This window comes from Cupressus sempervirens, chromosome 8 (assembly GCF_028749045.1).
Source record: "Cupressus sempervirens isolate cs-2001-9-10 chromosome 8, ASM2874904v1, whole genome shotgun sequence".
Classification (NCBI taxonomy): domain Eukaryota; kingdom Viridiplantae; phylum Streptophyta; class Pinopsida; order Cupressales; family Cupressaceae; genus Cupressus; species Cupressus sempervirens.
In genome coordinates this window covers 845,709,068-845,729,196 of record NC_143125.1, presented here as the reverse complement: position 1 = coordinate 845,729,196, position 20,129 = coordinate 845,709,068, and positions in this window count along the sequence as shown.

The window sequence follows — 20,129 nt, the reverse complement described above, 5'->3', positions numbered from 1 at the left end:
TGGGTTCACTAAGTTCTGAAAAAATTTAATTGTACATCTGGACCTTGGATAACTAATTCAAACCCCCCCCCAACCTCCCCCCCCCCCCCCCCCAATTATGCTAAAGGAATTCCAACAATTGGTATCAGAGCCATTTGCTAAAGAGGGCTAGTTTGAAGGTACTAGAACCAACAAGATCAATATGTCAAAAAGAGAGGTGCCCAAGCCCAATAGAGATACCTTTCTTCATGGAAAATTATAATGAAGCTACACCTAGGAAGACTTAGAGATCATGCACAATCTACCATTGTTGTTGAGTATGTTGATCCTACTAGAGTCCTAACTATTGAAGATTTGAAAAAGAAGAAAGAACACAACCAAACAATGTTGGAGATTGTCTCTACCCTAAGTTATGTCAAGTTTGATGATATCAAGGATTGTGATAGTGCAAAGAAAATGTGAGATGCTCTACACACCATCTATGGAGGTGACAAGAATATTCCAAGAGCCAAACTTGAAAGTCTTAGAGGTAACTCCGATGATATGAGAATGAAAGAAAGTTAGATTGTTGTTCAATATTTTTCTAGGATAAAATATGTTGTTAATGTAATAAGAGAAGCTACTGGTAAAATAGATGATGATACTATACTAAGAAAAGTTTTGAGAATATTGTTGCCCATCTATGCTATTAGATTTTTTGCAATACAAGAACTAAGATGTATGCTTGGGAATGATGTCACTCTTAAAGCTCTAGTAGGTACTATCATTTATTTTGAGCTATCTAATTTTGATAATTACAAACTGGAAAATGTTGAATCTGCTTTCAAAGCTAAGATGTCATTGAAGGAACCTAATAAGAAGAAGAAGAAAAAGTTAAAATATGTGTCTAGTGACAGTGATACAAATGAGGAAGATGTAGATCAACTTGAAGCACTAATAGCAAGGAATTTTTGCAAAGATAAAGGAAAGTTAAAAGGTAATTTACCCATCATGTGTTTCAATTGCAATGAGGTTGGTCATATTGTTGCTAGATGTCTAGAGAAGAAGAACTGCAAAGGTGATGACAAGTACAAAAGTAGAAGAGATGAAGACATCAAAGATTACAAAGATAAAGGCAAGAAGTCTTGCTACATTGTTGAAGAGGAAACAAAAGGTGAATATGATGATCATGATGATGAAGTGGTGTATGTTGCAATGAAGGATAAATCCGATGAGGATAAGGCAACTGCACTAGTGTCTTGTGTGAACAAGAATGACAAATGGATAATTGACAGTGGGTGTTCACATCACATGAATGGAGATAAAAGTAAGTTCATTACCTTGAATTGTTATGATGGAAATAGTGTAAGGTTTGGTAATGAAGCACCATGTCTGATAAAAGGAAAAGGTTCTATCAAACTCACATAAAAGATTTCATGTGACAATGCTTATTATGTGGAAGGACTTAACTATAATTTGTTGAGTATGTCACAACTGAATAATTCAAGATGTAAGGTTGAGTTTAAGAACAAAATTTCTAAGATATATGATACTAATGGAAAACTAATTGGAAAATGTGATCAAACTAGAGGTAATGTATTCTACCTTGATATAGAGGATGCTACTTGTCTAATTCTAGAATTTGATGATGTATGGCTATGTCACAAGAGGTTATGTCATGTTAATTTTGATAACTTGGTTAGTATCAATAACATGAGAAGAGTTAGAGGTTTTCCTAAGTTGAAGAAACTTGACAATATAATTTGCAAATAATGTCAATTAGGCAAAATGACAAAGTCAAGTTTTAAGAGTAAGACTCATACCTCTAAAGGAATACTTGAGATTGTTCAGACTGACTTGTGTAGACCAAATGAAGTGCAAAGCTACAAAGGAGATAAGTATATTATGTTATTTTTTGATGATTATTCTAGAATGATGATAGTTATGTTTCTAAAATAGAAATTTGATGTTTTTAAAATGTTTAAGTGGTACTTAGCAAGAGTTAAGAAAGAAGTAGGTAAAAGTTTGAAATGTTTGGTATCTAACAGAGGAAGATAATTTACATCTAATGAGTTTGAGATGTTTTGTAATGATAGAGGAATCAAAAAATGGACATCTGCTCCCAAAACCCTCCAAAAAATGGAATTGTTGAAAGGAGAAACAAGTTTGTAATGGACTATGCTAGGACACTAGTGATGGAGAAGAATGTTGCTTTGAAATACTGGAGAAGTTGTAAGTATAGTTGTCTATACCTTGAACCATGTGCAAGTCAAGAAAGGTACTCATTCAACACCTTCTGAACTGTGGTATGGATACTCACCCAATGAAAAATATTTAAAGGTATTTGGAAGAAAATGTTATATTCCCAAAGATTTTAGGAATGGTAAAAAGTGAAGAAGGTATATTCCTTGATTATTTCACAAGAAGTAAAGCTTATAAGTGTTTAAATACTAACACTAACAAAGTTGTGGAAGGTACAAATGTGAAATTTGATGAATATACAAAAGTATATGAGGCTGAACCTATAAAGGAACTAGAAGAATAAAAATCATTTGTATAGTTTTATGAAGGTATGCCTACTGAAGAAGATGTTGTAAATCAAGTTGCAAACCAACAAAAAGTTTTACTGACTGTCAAGTCACATACTATGAATGTCAAGTTGCATTCAAGAACCAAGCTATATTCAAGTGTCGAGTTACAAAATGAAGTTGAGACACATTATGATTCTGAGATGTACATGAAAGAGATGTTAAACTACCTAATAGAGATGCACATGGTGATTCAGAAGTTAAAAGACCAAATCAAGAAAATAGAAGAGAACCAAGATTGTCTAAGTATGTCGAGAGACATCACCCCTGCACAAATCATTGGAGATAAAGATTTTAGACAAATGACAATGAACAAGTTGAGAAATGATACATATTTTTTGAGCACGCAAGAACCCAAAATAGTGAAAGATACCTTAGAATATGTGAACTAGAGAAAAGCCATGGAATAAGAGATTGGACAAATTGAGAAAAATACAACATAAACTCTAGTTCCTAGACCAAAAGAAAAAAATGTGATTGGTACCAAGTGGGTATACAAAAACAAGTTAGATAAAAATGGTGAAGTCAAAAGGAATAAGACAAGATTAGTTTGTAAAGGATATGCACAGGAAGAAGGGATTCTCTACTAATCCTAGGGAGAATCATTTGATGTATGTTAAGATCATAATGAGATATCTAAAAGGAACAGAGGACTATGGTCTGTACTACAATAAAAATGAGAAATTTGAATTGAGAGCCTATACTGATGCTGATTGGGTTGGAAATATTAATGATAAAAAGAGCACTAGTGGAGGAGCATTTTTCTTAGGCAAAAGGCTGGTTACATGGACTAGAAAGAAGCAAAACTAAATTTCTCAATCTACTATTGAAACTAAATATGTTGTTGCTGAAGTAAATTGTACAAACATTGTATGGATCAACCAGCTACTCAAAGGTATGAAGGAAGAAATTAGAGAACCTATGATACTTTATTGTTGTCTTGATGATAGGGACAAGTGGGAAGACCATAGGAGGGTTAAAGTCAAATTTGGAGTTACTGTTATTTTGGGTAGGTAAGTTTTGAGTCTATTTAGAGTCCGTTTGAAGAGTTGAAGGTTGTTCACTCATTCTCTATATTTAGAGAAGTAAAGTTTAGAATTAGAAGGAAGGTAGGTTCTCTATTGCCATGTTTATGTTCTTCTTTATTGCTTGTATGTGTTAAATTATTGCATATTGTAGCATGCATGTGTTTGTATCATGTGAGGGATGGCTATTATTGTTGAGATAATGGGTGTTGCATGCATTTATGGCTTGGATATGGGTTGTCTTTGCCCATTAATCTTTTATTGTTGATGCATATTTAGATTAGTGGCTTGGATTTTGGTTGTCTCTTCCCTAAGTCACATGGTTTGCTGATTTTTTCTTCATGTAGAAGGGATTAGATGTTATTACCAGGTATAGTCATGGTGGAGGACTGTTGACTATTTTATGCTGACAGGTTGGACATATTGAGAGTCAGATGTCTGGTTCATGGATGTGATCATGGTGCCATGAATTTTGGCATGAAATGAATGGATATACAAGTACATCCTTGATGTTTATTGGCTTGGATTCTTGATTTGGTTATGGTGGTATATTTTCTTGGTTGAGGATCATGGTTATTTTGTTTCTTTTGAGGAGCTCATGATGTGCACTTTGAGTTCTTTGATGGTTTGATGTCATTGGTTGATTCTTATGGTTGGATGATGGTTTTTCATCATGATGTCATGGATAGCTTGGATACACAATTTAGTGGGAGCTTGTTATGACAGTAGTGAGGTGAGAGTGCAAGATTAGTTCCTAGGTTGGTTTGTATCTTCTTCGTTTTGGAGATCTTGGTTTCACTTGTTGCTGACATTTTGGTTGTGTTAGTATAGACCTAGAGGATATATTTATTGAGTGTTTGTAGATGTTGGAGGTTTTTCTTAGATCCTATTGCTACAGAAGCATCTTTGACATTTGCATGGTGCACTTGTCATCCTCATGGTGTGTGAAGATAGTTAGATCTTGAGGACTCATGGGGTTCTTGGTTATCTTCATGGTGAATGGAGATGGTTCTTCATGATATGTGGAGATATTTTTCTTTATGGTGTGTGGAGATGGTTGCATCTTGAGGACTAATGGAGTTCTTGGTAAAGGTGTGGTTTATGCTTTCATTTGACATGTTATCCTTGGTGTAAGGATGGTTTCATAATTATGTCATTGTATACTCTTGATACATATTTAGAGTTTTGACATGTTATAGTATGTTCATATGGAGCATGTTATCTCTTTGGTTAAGATGATTTAGATCATGTTGTCATATTTATGTTCTTGAGGCCATGGTTGGAATTTTGGCATTGATCTTAGTTTATTTTCTTGGCATTGAGTACATTGATCATAAGCTAGATACTTCATGATATTGTTATGTTGCATTTTGAGTTCCCATGGATTGATTGGTTACAAGTTCTTATTGATATTGAGATATGGTGGTGATGTTATTTTCTCTTGGATTAGAGAAGTATTTGTTGGGACGGTTGATGGTTTCAGCAAGAGAGTATGAGGGGCATTCACTTGATATGGACTTGAGAGGAGATTGTTCTTAGATGAGTCTTGGTTGGAGACTTGGATAGCTTGATGAGAATTCTCATTCCCCACTCTTGGTCTACTTGGTGGTTTGATACTTGAGAGGTATAGTGCATTGTTTCTCTTAGGTGCATTATGTTTATGCTTATCTTTCATGGATATGGATCTTGAGCTATGGTACATGAGTTAGTTCTAGAGGGTTCATTTGAGAGACAGTTTAGCATTGGTTATCTCCATTGTCATATGTTGGTGTTATGCTGGTTGATTTTGGAAGATGGTTTTATATTGGGCATATTCCTTGGTATAGGAATGGTTATTCCTTGGATTAGAAATGGGTTTATGAGTTTGACCTTCCTGTGAGAGGCTTCCATCCATGATTAGTTATATGGTATGGTTTGGGTGTTGTTGTGGCTTCTTGTTGGGGATTTATGGAGGAGATCATACTTGCATAGTTTATATCTAGAGGTGTGTGTAGATGAACATGATACAGGTTATGATTTTCATGGTTTCTCTTTGCTCTCGGTTATCTTCCTGGATGTTTGGTTTCACTTACATTAGATTTGAGATTGGTTAGAGATTGTGATTAGTGGTTTGTGCTTATTTATGTCATGTGAGAGATGACATGGTTATTCCTTTATCTCTTTCCTCTGTTGGTTGTGGAGAACTTAAGAGATTGTTGGAGATTTATTTTTTTCTAAGAGTTGTTCTTGCAGGTTAATTGTTTATGTGTTGCAGATGTCCTTGAGACTACATTGTAAGGAAACTTGACAACACAGAATATAACAGTTTCCACATAACCCATCTCATAGATTTAAAATAAATATGGAATTAAAATCCACATGCAAGAGAATAGACAACATACTTACAAAATTGTGACACAAGATATACCCTGGGAAACCCTCATTGAGGGCAAAAAACCCAGCCTCCAAAAGAATCCATCACCATGTATTATTCAGCAAAAAACACCATTGCAATACAACCACTAGTACATCTTAGATCAAATTTTGACCTTTATTTTTGATGTAGCTCTTAAAATGCTTGTTGAATTAAAAAAATTCATTTTTATACCCGAGCTGGTCAAAACTTTGACCAACTCGGGTTCACATAACTCGTTTTTATGCTCGAGTTGGTCAAAATTTCCACCAACTCGGGTTCACATAACAAAAAAAGAAAAATGTTGTCGTCATTTTGCCACCAGCTGAAGGAGGGTCTATCTACATGTGCACCACACACGGGAGCTCTTTGAGGTGAGGTAAGTCCATGTCGTTACCTCTGGTAGCATATACATTGTTTTTTAAAGTGATAGGCTACATTGTTCAGTAAAACCCTCAATATTTTCATGCTTTGGAGATATAGCACTGGCCATTGGGGAACATTTTGAAAAATATTTAGGTTATGTGATGCCTATGCTTCAAAGAGCAACAGAGTCGTCTATGCATTCTATTGATCAAGAGGATGAACTGATTTTAGTATACAAATCAGCATGTAATGGAATTCTAGAAGCATATTCAGGCATTTTTAAAGGTTTCAAAAGCTCCTCCAAAAAAGAGTTACTGATTCATTATGCAGGTCATATTTTGCAATTTCTTGAGCGTATCTACCAAGAAAAAGATAGGGACGAAGTTGTCACAAAAGTTGCAATGACTGAATAATAAAATATATTCCTAGATAGAGCGAGTATATGGTTCTTTGTTATTATTTTGTGATCCAATCCATTTTTCTTAATTGCAGGCCTACTAATCACTGTGTTGGTAGGACTGGAAATTATAAATGCCTATTATTTGAGGATGCTCAGATGGGTTAAGAATTCAAGCCAAGTCAGCATTCATGAATTGCCCTCCAACCAAGCTTAAGGTAATACAAATTATGTTAATAAAACAATACATATATTGTAAAACAAACATGTTGTTGCAAATAAAATAGCACAAGAGTCAAAGTTTGTAATCCATATCACTCAGTCTAATATGATTGCTCTGGAAATTTTGAAGTAATAGGTGGCTTCTATCCTCAAATTTTTCTTTAGATTGTTTTATAAACTTGTTTTTACAATACAACTCTTTATCTATTTGAATATTTATCTAGATATCATAATTATTGTTATTGCCCTTAAGCTTACATACAGAGAAAAAATAGAAATAGAATACCAATAGATTGATTACCTATCAAAATTACATAGCAAAAGCAAAGTGTGAAGTATACTAACAGATATGATGAGTCTTGTATCCAAGGCCTTCATGGTGCATATATCTCTTAAAAAATTGATTGAGTCAATTTTTGATTAGTTAATGTTATTGAACCCTCTAAAAAATTATCAAGCATCCCACTTAATAATTTCTCTATTGGAGCTTATTTTGAAATCAGAATCATTGCATGAGTGCAACTCGGACTGTTGTGCTACATAGCAAATTTTGTAGATTCTGGTGGTTCTATTGCTCAAAAAAAAAACTTGGACTAGGATGAGCCAGCACCAATAGCATTGATTTATGGTACAGAAGTGAATATAATAAAGTGTCTTGGAAGAATTCATTAAGTTTAACTTTCAACTCTAAGGGAATTAATTTCTAAGCCCTTTGATATTTGAAGATGAGGAAAATGCTTTTGACAATTGGATATGTAATCAAAGCTTTAGTTCTTTTTGTTTGTCTTAGAAATAATTTGCAATTTAAGAGAACGGCAATGAGGGAAGGTGAAGCATGAAGCATGTTTATGTCAAAAACTTTGATTGTGGATTTCTTCAACTTTTATATTTTGATTTTCTATAACTTTTGGAGCATACTTTTTATTCTTATGCTTGAATTTGCAATTCTTCTATGGAGAAATTTTGCATCTCCAAGCATTTATTGCCAAATACCAAGTTACACATAACTAGAAGAGGAATCAATCCATCCTTGTGACACCTAAAAGTCACATCTCTAAGTAAACAACAATAGGATTTGTGACACCTAATTAGGCAACATTTTGATGTAAAACTTGGCCTGAACCATATCATACTCTTTAGTGTCTTTTTAATTAATTTTCCTATATCTTGGGAAAGAATGATGTCACCAATAAATTACACTTATATATAGCTACTAGGAGATGTTAGTACACCCTGAACCCAATTGTCTTGGTGGCTGTTTGATACCATATTCTTTAGCAATGAGTAATTATTATTGATGTCTTGATCTTATCCATTATTGTATACTAGGTGTGTTTTTTTGGTAGAAGGGTGCTATTGTAACTGTGTTTATTTTTCTCTACTTCATTTTACTAAACATTACCTATCAAAAAAATATTGATTGTGTTTCAATATTAAAATGTACGAGGGTATGTGAAGACTTTTCTTGATATCCACAGAAATTGTTTGAGAAGCACATGAAGTTTTGACAACTCATGCACCCTTGCCTCCTCAACTGGTTTTATTTTCAAGTAACAGGTAAAAAAATTTCTCTCATTCTCATTGTGCTTTATATCCATGGTAGAGGTGTATTTCACTAGTCGAGCACAAATTGGATGTAGCATAAATGCTTTGTCTTTTATTCTAGACAAAGTGGGTTGCATGATGGCAACTCACATCGGTTCCTATAAGGGCACTAACTCTGTCTTCACAAAAAATTACAGGATATCCAAATTTAAGAAAGGATACTAATTTAGAAAGGAAAAATTGTGTTGTTTTCATTAATAAAAGAAAAGCATGTGATTCAATGTGGTAGTGATTGGTGAACATTATCTTCAGCAATTAGTAGCCGATAGTTGTTTTCTAACTTCAAACATAAATGACTATAAGATTTATTGTGTGCACTAGAAAAATCATGTGCATTTGCACCATTTTTCCGAAAATCATCTTCAAATCCTCTATTAGTATCTTTTAGGTCTATGTTAATTAATTAGACATATCTTTTGTCTTCATCTTTTCTGGATCTAGATTGCTTTGCATATAATATTGATCTGTGTGATTTAAATATTTTCTTTGAAAAGTGGCATAGTTTGTATCATTTTCAGACCTCATATATGATGCTTTTGCTTGGAAATACACATAATCTATTTGAGAAACACATAAAAATTTAACAAGCCTTGCACCCTTGCTTGCTGAAATGATTTTATTTTCAGCTAACAGGTAACAAAATTTCTCCCAATCAAGGTTGTGTCATTCTTTCATTTTTAGGTGAATTACAAAACAAGCTCAACACAAATTGGATGCACCACTGATGCTTTCCTTTTCCTTCTAGACAACATGGATCTGGATGATGGAACCTTAGAATGATTCTAGTTAGGGTGCTAATCTTTTTTCTGTAAATTAGTAAATAGCCATTCAACTTCATAAAACAATGCTAGTTTAGAAAGAAAAACTTGCATTGCTTTGGCCCCCCATTAATAAAATCTAAACTTTTTTTTAATTTTGTAGTAATTGGTGAACATGATCTCTGGTAGGGAGTAGCTAATAGTTATTTTCTAGAATCAAGTGGACTTGAGATGAAGAATTCTAGTGCAAATTGGCAAAATTGTGGGTGTTCGCACTATTTTTCTTAGTAGCATCCTCAACTCCTTCTTGATGATCTTTTAGGACTGCATTTTTATTTAGGCACATATTTCCTCTTCATCCTTTTTGAATCTGGATTACTCAAGATGCAATGTAAATCTATGTTATTTAACTCACATCTATTTTATCTTTTCCTTTTAAAAGTAACCTACTTTGTTTTATGTATAGACCTAATATATGACCTATTTTTCCTTCAAACTACCATTTCAAACAACCTAAGATCTAGTTTTAATGTAGCACTGGAGTATTCCTTATTAAAATCTCATATTATTTTAAAGTGTAGTGGCACTAGTACATTTGCATCCATTTTCCTACAAATTTTTTTTTAAAATGCTATGAATCCTCTTTATTTTTTATTTTATCATTCCCACATTGGTCACAAAAAAAAAATTCCCCCCACCCCCCCCCCCCCCCCCCCCCCCCTTTAATCAAAATTTTGACCAACATCAAATTACAAAAAGTCGATGCAAAGACTAGAAATGCCAACTATTTGCCTGTGTTTTCTAAACTTTGGTGAGTGCATGCCAAATGTGTTTGCCCACATTTTTTGATCTTGGATATGGTTGGGAAGGCAGGATGAAATTGTGTCTTTTTTGCTCATGTTTTCTAGAGTTTGGTGAGTGCAGATATCAGATTGGCATTTCTCATAGGGTTTGCCCATGAAAATTTTTTCTTACAGGTGTCTTATGTCGACTTGGCCTAGTGTGGAACCATTCTTTCAATACCAGCTATGACCGACTGGTGAGAGTGAATAGCATTCGGGTGGTTGACCATAGCCTATGTCAGATACTTGTTTCTCATTCTCATCAACATAGCACACATGAGATTAGGATAACTGGTCCTCAAGCTACAATGCATTTTCTTCCGAATGAGAATGAATTAGGCCATTGGGCATTCTTTTCTCATATAGAGGCCCTTTCCTATCCGCATACAAGAGTATTGCATCTGCTTCTTCTTTTATTAAAAGGTAAAATAGTATAGTTGTTGTGTTTAAATCATCCATTTAATGTGAAAACTCCTTGTTTGGAAGTAGTCTATTTAACTTAAAGAAGTTCTGACATAAACTCTTCCAATATTGTATATAAAGCTGGATAAGTTGCTTCAAGATAGTTCAAAGACTATAAACATAATTCATAAAGTTGATTTGGTCAATAAGTTCTTGAATCAGATGCAAACAAACAAGATTGTTTTCCTAAATTAGAAGTAGCAATCTAGAATAGTAGTTGAAGAGAGCTTAACTAAATGGGTGTTTGTAAATTGATTATTATAGGGTTTACCAGGTGATATTGAAAAGTGGGTCCTTTGTCTTAAAGGAGAAATTTTGCATTTTTATGGCACATCACTCTTACTGACCTAGTTAAGCATTCATGAGCCATCAAAGATCATTATTCAACATAAAACAAGTGAGGCTTTGGCATGGGCTTGTTGGATAAGGTATGCATAGTTGGAAGACAAGGAGCTCTTTTTATACTTTCTAATTTATGATGTCCTTCAGTCATCCAGATTAATTAAAACTACATAATCAAGTGAACATACCATCCTACAACATAGTTTGTAAATATACTTTTTTATACATTTCCTAAACACTAGCATAATACCAAACAGTTGTCAGTTGCTTTTATCAATGTTTCAAATATGTATCTAGCTCATTTCAAACATATTCTTATCATATTGTTCTTTTGGACCCTTTGATAACATGTGTTGGTATTGATAATCACCCTTTCTGTAATTAGCAAACACGAAAACAATTAACTATTAAGGTCACTCAACAGTCACTCTTTGAATATTTAACAAGAAATGGACTTTTCATAAGCTTCCTTGATAAATAACTTGACCAGTTCTTGAGAATAGTGCATACTAAACAGAGAATGAGTAGTCCAATCTCTTGAACTCCATTGTTAAAAATTACTATCAAGATCACAAATAAAATCCTAACCATTCCAATGTGAATTTAACATATGTGCACCTGCATTATTCTTGCAAATATAGTGTTATTCACAGGATTGCCTCTTATTCCAAGAGCAATTTTTTGTTTTGATTTGACATTATTTGATTGTACCTTTGGACATTTTGTTGTTTTTCACTGCCATCATTTTGACATCATTAGGATTCTTGGCATTTTCATGAGACTCTTTAAAAAAAATACTACCAACTCTCCCTTGATCTTGTTTCAAATTCTTTTGTCTCAAACTATAATTATTTCTTACCAGAAAAACACCTATTATAGTAAAATGGCCTCCTCAAAGTATTTTTCCTTCCATATGAATCAAGAATATTTATGGAAGTAGTTTGTTGACTTTCTTCATAATAAATGAGAACATGTAAGGGGTGACCCCTAGTGCACATAGTAGACAGATAGGCTTGAAGTCATGGGTCACCCTCATGGTCTTGAGTTTGATTCCACCTCTAGGTTCAAATGGTGAGAGTGGCTTGCCTATGGCTACTCTACACCTATGGGGGGCTAGTCTCACCCTAAGCTCACACCGGTCACTAGTCATCATTGGGCTAAGGTCACGGGGACACCCCAATGTAAAAAAAATTAAAAAATAAATGAGAACTTGCTACTGTTAAATATCGTCATGTTGTTTGTGCGATCTACTATATCATTAGCAATATGATCTTTTGAAGAAGAATGCCCTCCCTTTTCAAAGTGTGATGTAGTACACAAACATATTGTATTTACATCTTCTCTTATTTATAGTTTGTAGTATTGGGATAATCTCCCCTCTAAATTTCATTTGAACAAAATGAATGTTGAAAGAACACCATTTTACACCTTTTTGGATATTTAAGTTACCAACAGATCAAGTAAGCAATGCAAAAATGTATTTAAGACACCTACCTAAAACTTATCCCAATAAATGTATAGTCAACCTACCATTTGAGGATTACTAAGGTCAAGAAAGATGAGTGCTAAAATGTATGAGGTGGAAAACATTTCATACACTCAGTAGCTAGATCTGAGGTCCTGCTCAGAAATAATGGTTCAAAAAACTATCACAAAAATTATCTTCACATCTAGGAAATTGCTTTATTGTTTCGACTTTGCATATATGACTTCAACACCACCCATGAATGGTTTCAAAAAATTTGGAACAATTACAGCCCCATCTTCCTGCTGAAAATTTTCAAGTATGGATATAATCATTCTAGGTATAGCACAAGCTGTTGCATTTAACGTATGTACGAACTGCAATGGTGGCAATAGGGTTTTCCCTTTCTTGGGCTTGATAGTCACTAAAAGAGTTGATTCTGCACTTATAGGTCAAAACCGAATATTAAGTCGATGACTTTGGTAACCTGTGTAGTTTGATGCACTGAATATCTGAAAATAAGAAAATTTGTATAATTATTATGGATATTTGTAGAGGCATTTTTTTTTCCTATCTACCAATCAAATATTGTCCTTGCTGAATGGCATTACAGTTTAGGGTATACCTCACCATACCACCCTAGACCTGGCATCCATGCCTCCACATCATACCTTGTGGTATGTTGGTGCACCTAAGTCTTCAGAAGGCATGTCTAGAGTCCTGCTTAAAATAAAAAATTGTAAAATAAAAAAATAAAAAAATAATGTTGTATAATCAATTAAATAGCCAAATATTTCCAACTCACTTGAAGTGTAATCCAAGTGAAGAAAAGAGATCTTCCTCAATGCTAATTAGCTCCTCAAGGAGTATTTACTTTCCTCTGGATGACATATCACAAACATTTCAACCTTATTAAACTAATGGACACGGTACATCCCTTGCCCAACAACCCAAAAAAAATAGCTATACTTTAGGCAATATAAATTCAAAAAAAACCCAGTTCACTAATCACTCACCAGAAGGAGCTGAGGAATCTATATAACATAGATCTATTATTGTTAGTTATGAATCATTTCAAACAACAAAGCAGTGCACAACCATGGTATCTTTTCATCATTATGGCTTGGAGTCTCAATCATCTATCACCAATATTCTATTTGTGGATAGTGGGAACAACTTAGTATATAAAGAAATAAGAATGAAGGCATAAAACATAGTATGTCTAATTACAAAAATAATTGTTTTCCCTAAAATTGAATGACTGATATATCCAGACAGGTTAAGGGAAAGTGATGAATGAAGAAATCCTCTTGCACTTTTATCTAGTTATAATTGCAACAGAGGATCGGGTTCAAACTCAATGAATGCACGTGCCATGTAACTATAAGAGATTTGGAACACATTGACGCTCTCCTCCAAGCACTACTATTTTAGTCTAGTAGAGTAGAGGCAAGTGAATGGAATCATGAAGTTTCACTTCACAGGCTAAGAATCCATTTCCATTGCCTTTGTCCACACATTAAAGAAGCTATGGGGGAACCATGTATGGGGGATGAGCTCACAATGACATGCGCACAATGATGTAACCATAAAAAATCCTACCCCACTAGAAGATAATAAGTCATGGTAGAAAAAAAAACAAAAACAATTCAGACCAAAATGATTGCATTAGTATATAACATTTAATGCCTTATTCTAGAGGTTTCCATTTACAATGCAAGTGATACAGGGAGTGTCTTTCATAAATGTTCCCTTTCTGTGATAGCATTAGTGTCATTTTAAGGACCAATAGTTGTCAATTTAAACCTAACTATTGCATTTAAAGATGTATAGTCATCTGATAAAATACCTTAGCCAACAATTAAAATAATAAAAATAGTCAGAACAACATGTATTAGCATAACAAAGGTCACTCTTGAAATTGAGTGAATATTTTTGACAACCTTAATGACTAATGAAATACACACATTAGAGGGATATACTCCCCAAATAATGAGCTCAAACCTTAACATGAAAAAAAAGATTATTGACACTCATCCAAAAGTACTACCAACCTCCATTAAAGTATACATGTAAGGGTTCATGAAGAGGGAATCAAGTCCCTTACAAGAACTAGGGACCTCAACCTATCCTGCCAAGAGAGATCAGACCTTCAGCCAGGGAGGTTTATTGACATTTACTAACTTGAAAGCATGTTCTATTTTCCAATATGAAATATAGTTTCCTTTGAGCATGCATTTCTTTTCAACTTGACATAGTTGCAAGATATTAGTAGAATATAATCTGACCATACATTTTATGTGGTATTATACAAATCAAAGTACTCAAGAAATTGTTGATTCTACATGTTCAATGGTCTCCATTATGTAGATAATAGTGACTTTACCAAACATTTTGGACACCATTCCACATAGCGTTATCAATCCTAAACAGCATTAATGAGTATCTTGTAATATACTGAATCTAAACATTGGCTCTTTCAAGAACCTCAAACCACATTTATTATTAGAATGGAGTACATACAAGTTACAGACATTTTGTTTAGTTGAATAGTTTTTTCATATTTCAAGAAACACATGTTGGATGGAATAGATTACCTTTTATTTAATGCAATCATAGTTTCCAACGTTGATGTAATGCAATAAAAACTATTATAGCAGAAAACATGTGCACTTCCATTTACTCAAGAGAGTGACACTTCCAAAAAAATAATGCAATCATACCTTGTTGCATAGCCTCCAGCACCAGCCTCTGTGTGAAAGCAATGTGAAAAATCAACATGTTTTATTGGCAAGAGTGTGTCAGCTACAATGAGATCCATGTGCATTCCCCCTACTGGGATCTCTAAGGTTCCTGCTAAACTTTATGATTTATACTAATGAAACATGGATTATTGATTATAGAGTTTTTCAGATTACCTCTATAGATTATGAATGATCTGAAAAACTCTATAATCAATGTTTCATAGGACACAACACTTTATGAAGGTTTTGTAAATGAGGTAACAAGCTAAGTTGGCTTGTTAATGATATGACCAGGCTTTGATGTGTATCTTAAATGCCTTATGGCTGATGTCAAGAAATCTCTTGAAGTATGGCGAAACTTTGGAAATGTAAAAAATATTCAATTTATAAGTAATATATAGGAAATATAGCTACAAGTTGAATAAAGCACAAGCAAGTTTGGTCTTGTAGTAATCTTGCTTTAGAATGCTGATGACATTATTATGCTCTAGGTTGCAATGTAATGGTTTATGGCCCATGTCAAGAAACCTCTTGAAGTATACAAATGATTAAAGTGAGAACATCAATTTTTGTATACAATATATATGAGAGTATTATTTTTTTTATTACTATATGGTAGGTAGGAAAAGGAGAGGAATATGATTTCTAAAAAGAGCCTTAATTAGATATTAATATTAAGAAAATATCAATTTCCAGAGTGTAATATTTTTCCAAGAATCCTTTAACCATCTTTGAGTCACTTTGAGCTACTTTTATTTTCTTTTAAATATTGCAATGAACAAATTGTGCACAACATGGTAGCTTTGCTTTGAAAAAGACTAGAAATGAAAGTGTCCCCTCACTGCATCTTAAAAGAAATATTTTATAAAGTAAATTTAGAAAAAGGGCAAAAATGGTGTGGATTTTCATATAAGAAATATTTTTGTGAAGTATTGAATTGTATTTATTGAGACAAATCTCATGAGTAGTAGGGGTGAAGCACAAACGCTTCTTTAGAGGTCACTCATGCTAGCACTGTTGTTTCTCGAATATGCATTGTTGGGTGTTTTAAAATGTAGTAAAACTACTAAGCAACAAAATGCTTAATACTAGGATGATAGTACATATACAATCTAAAGACTAGCCAATTGTTATTAACAATTTCATATGCAAAGTACTTGGACCCAACTTCAACAAAACCACAGATGGCTTTCTACTCTTTTGGCTGTGCAAAACCAGGGTGGGTATACCCAGGGATGATTCACAACTAGAAAAGACCATAGGAGGATTATTTTAATTTCATTCTAATTCTCATCTCAAATTCTCGAATACATACATAATTCATAACAATTTGCTAAATACATCCCACATAACATATATGGCCAAAATTTCTTCTATACATCTGCAGATGTTCTTAACAATATTGGCTAACTGAAGCTAAAACATTCCATGTAGACAAGTACTGGCCAGCCTTTGAAGATCTATAAGAAATAAAAGTAACATTTGATTGGATGTTGCATTTTGATAACCATTTATGATATATTTCTTGTTCAGCTGAATCAATTTGATCAGTGCCTAATCCATTGGGGTTCAGAGTCTATAGCAAATTCTTAGATCTAATTTATTGCCTTACAACAAATTCTATGAGCAATTCTTATCAGAATTCATCATTCAAAATCCTTTCCATTACTAAAGAAACCTCATCACATTCATCAAAGCTTTTATTTAATCCATTGAATTAATAGCAGTGATAAATAGATATACAACCTAACTAGATTGCATTCAATTGCACAAACCTTTACTTATACAATATCAAGATAACCACGTAATTAGAAGGAGACAAGATTCAAAAAGAACTGATATGGGGACAATTCACAATTTGTATTCATTTTCTTTTAAAATGGTATACCATTTACAATAAACTCAGAATGACCTTCAGAAAAAGACACAATTCATTCTATATTCATGTATTCTCAAAGAATTGACACAGAAAATACATCATGGATTTGCTTTCAAAATTTTGGACCAAAGATAGACTAAGCATATTACTTAGAAAAATAGAATTCAGACCATTTTTTAGCCTTGAAATCTCACTTAAATAGTGTGAGATGCAACAAGCTTCAGGCTAAAAGAAAGTGACATGTGTCTTCTAAAAGATACTAACAAATGTCTACCACAAAAGACAAAAGAAAACAATAGAAAAGCTATTACATCAAACATTCCTTGGTGGGTCCCTTTTTGTTATGCTTCTCAGTTGTTGAAACAAAAGAATATGATCCGATTCTTCATTTATTCTTCATCCTCAAAGTAAGTGGCCATAAGGTTAAAAAGTGTTGTATCATCTTCAACTACCTACAAACTTACTTTGATCTGGGGATTTTCCATGTCTACATTACTGATTATGAGGGTAACCTTTACTTTTGCATCTTCCTCCTCATCATCTTCTGACATTTGTACTAAAAATTGATTTTTCCACTCATTATAAACAACATCATCTGGCTAATTAAAATTTAGAGCCTCTCTTCATATGATTACTAAAGAATTTTCCAATTCCTCTAAATCATCAAGCTCTTTTCTGATGGCATTATAGAATGATTGTATCTTTACCAACTCTTCATTTGTTCTTGCCCAAAACTAGTGACTAGTTTCATTCATGATTTTCTTGATCCTTTCATGAAATATTTCGTCTAACTCTTTTTTCCACTTTTCTTTTTCCTTTATTGTGTCAACAGATTCTGAAGCACAAGGAAATAAAATGAATTTTTTAGCAATATATTTGGAAAAACAGTGTGTTAATCTTTTTTGCAAAGAATCCCTCTTATCACCAAAATCTCCTAGCTTATTTAATAAATCAAAAAATTTCTCTACTTGATCACAAGGCATTTGGACAGCAGATATACACATGAATGTGATATCATTGTTTCTCTCCCTCCACTTCTATGCCAGAGGAGTTAATTTAACCTCATCTCTGCTCAACTCATCCATGAGAACTGTAACTCTTGTCAACTGATCAAAGAAAGTTGACCATTGTATTTTATCCCTTAAATACATCACACCCTACTTCAATTTTCCTTCATATTGATTCTTTAATTCTACCTGCAACTCATGTAATTTGGTTTTTTCTTCTTCAAAGTCCTCTGCATTATAGAATTGAGGTATTTCATGGGTGTCTAGTATTTCAACAATAGGGGTTGCTCCAACAAGTGATTGTGAAGGGTAGGTCATCCTATTTGCACTGGATTCTCCTACTTTTCTCTTCCCAAGTATCTTCTCCATTTGAGACATTTTGTTTTCTAGTGACTGTATCTGTATTCCCCTTTCCTCATATGCTTTTAAAACTTATTCAAATCTAGCATTGAGTTGGGTAAATCTATCCTCTTCCTTGCCAGATACAACACCACCAAATTTCAGCACTTCTGAGGCCATCCCCATTATTTGCTTGCTGCTTACTTCACTAGCCCTATATACTGTCAATGTACTAGTATGTTCTGTAGTAGAGATTTCCTGCATCCTAGTTTTATCCCTTTCCTTAATTGACAAAATTACAAGGTCTTCGTGATCATCACTAAATTTAACTCCTCTATGAGCCTGTAAAATTTCTTCTTCAGTTTGTAACTGGACATCCTTTTGTTTTCTTATTGAATCAAAAGCCATAGCATTCACAATATCCCATTCAGGTAAGATAAGAACTCTTGACTATTTAACTAATTTCTTCCCAGCCTCAGGTGTAAATTGGGCAAAATCATTCAAAAATTTAGATTTCACCTCTTCTTTGATAACAGAGTCTAGTTTATCTGGTTGTTTTGCTTTTATTTTGTTACAAGTATTTTCAAAATTGCCTATATTCAGTCTCCACAAAAATTGTGCAAATGCTCTAGACTTCACAAAGTTTTCATCATTTACAAACCTCTCAGAGGCTTGGGAAACTATAGGATCAATTTCCTTACCTTTATAGTCAGCAACAGTAAGCTCCAAGGAAGCTACAAGGGGTTCTTGTGGTTCCCCAATCTCCAGATCTATGGAAGTAACAATTATATCCCCTTCTCCTCCAATTTTTCTTAATTGTTCCCCTAAAGATGCTTCATCATCTATCCTGATTGGGGATTGGCTTGGGGAATATTGTTCTGGCAGAGAAGAAAAAGATCCCTGTTCTAATTTCTATCTTTTTGGAGCACTAGTTGTAGATGGACTTCTTGGTCTTTTTCCTTGATGAGGAAGACCTTGTTGCACACTTTGAATCATTACATACCTGCAAATTTTTGCAAGGTATATTGGCTAGGATCTACTATGTTTTTACTATTAATCCTTTTCTACACTTCTGCAGCCTTGTCTAGGTATGCCTTAATATATGTAGCCCTTTTTTCATTCATAGCCTATGTTATCTTAGCAAAATTATTCATCAAGGCCTGCATCTTGGCTCCCAGGTATTTCTTTTCTTTCAATGGGTCATAGTAGGGGTCAAAAGCATTAATGAATTCAAGAGTTTTGCTAAACATCATTCACTTTTCTTTTCTCAATTCTTGTTCTTGTAAGGTGAAAATGTTTCTAATCACATCTTCAAGATAATAAACTCGTTGGACCATGTGAGAAGCTTTTATTCTCTCCCTGAAGCTATCATAGAAACCTTCAGGATCAATAAATCTGGCATGAGATTCTACCATGTTATATTTGTCTAAAAAAAATTTCAAGTGTTTCCAACCTTTCCTCACAAAAACAAAATCATGGGCCACTGTGACAATTGGAAAAAATGTGTCCTTCCTGGTCAACTCCCTCTCATCTATGGTACCTATCTACCATAACAACTCAACAACTCCTATCTTTAATGGCACATGAAATGGTAGCACATGAGGTTTTCCCAAAAAACCATACACTATTATTACTGTTGACTCAGCATAATTCTTAAAGCTTTGTCCCGGTCCCACCATGCTCGCTTGCCTGCATTATTTAAAGATTACACATTTTGATAATGCGAGAATGTAGGAAC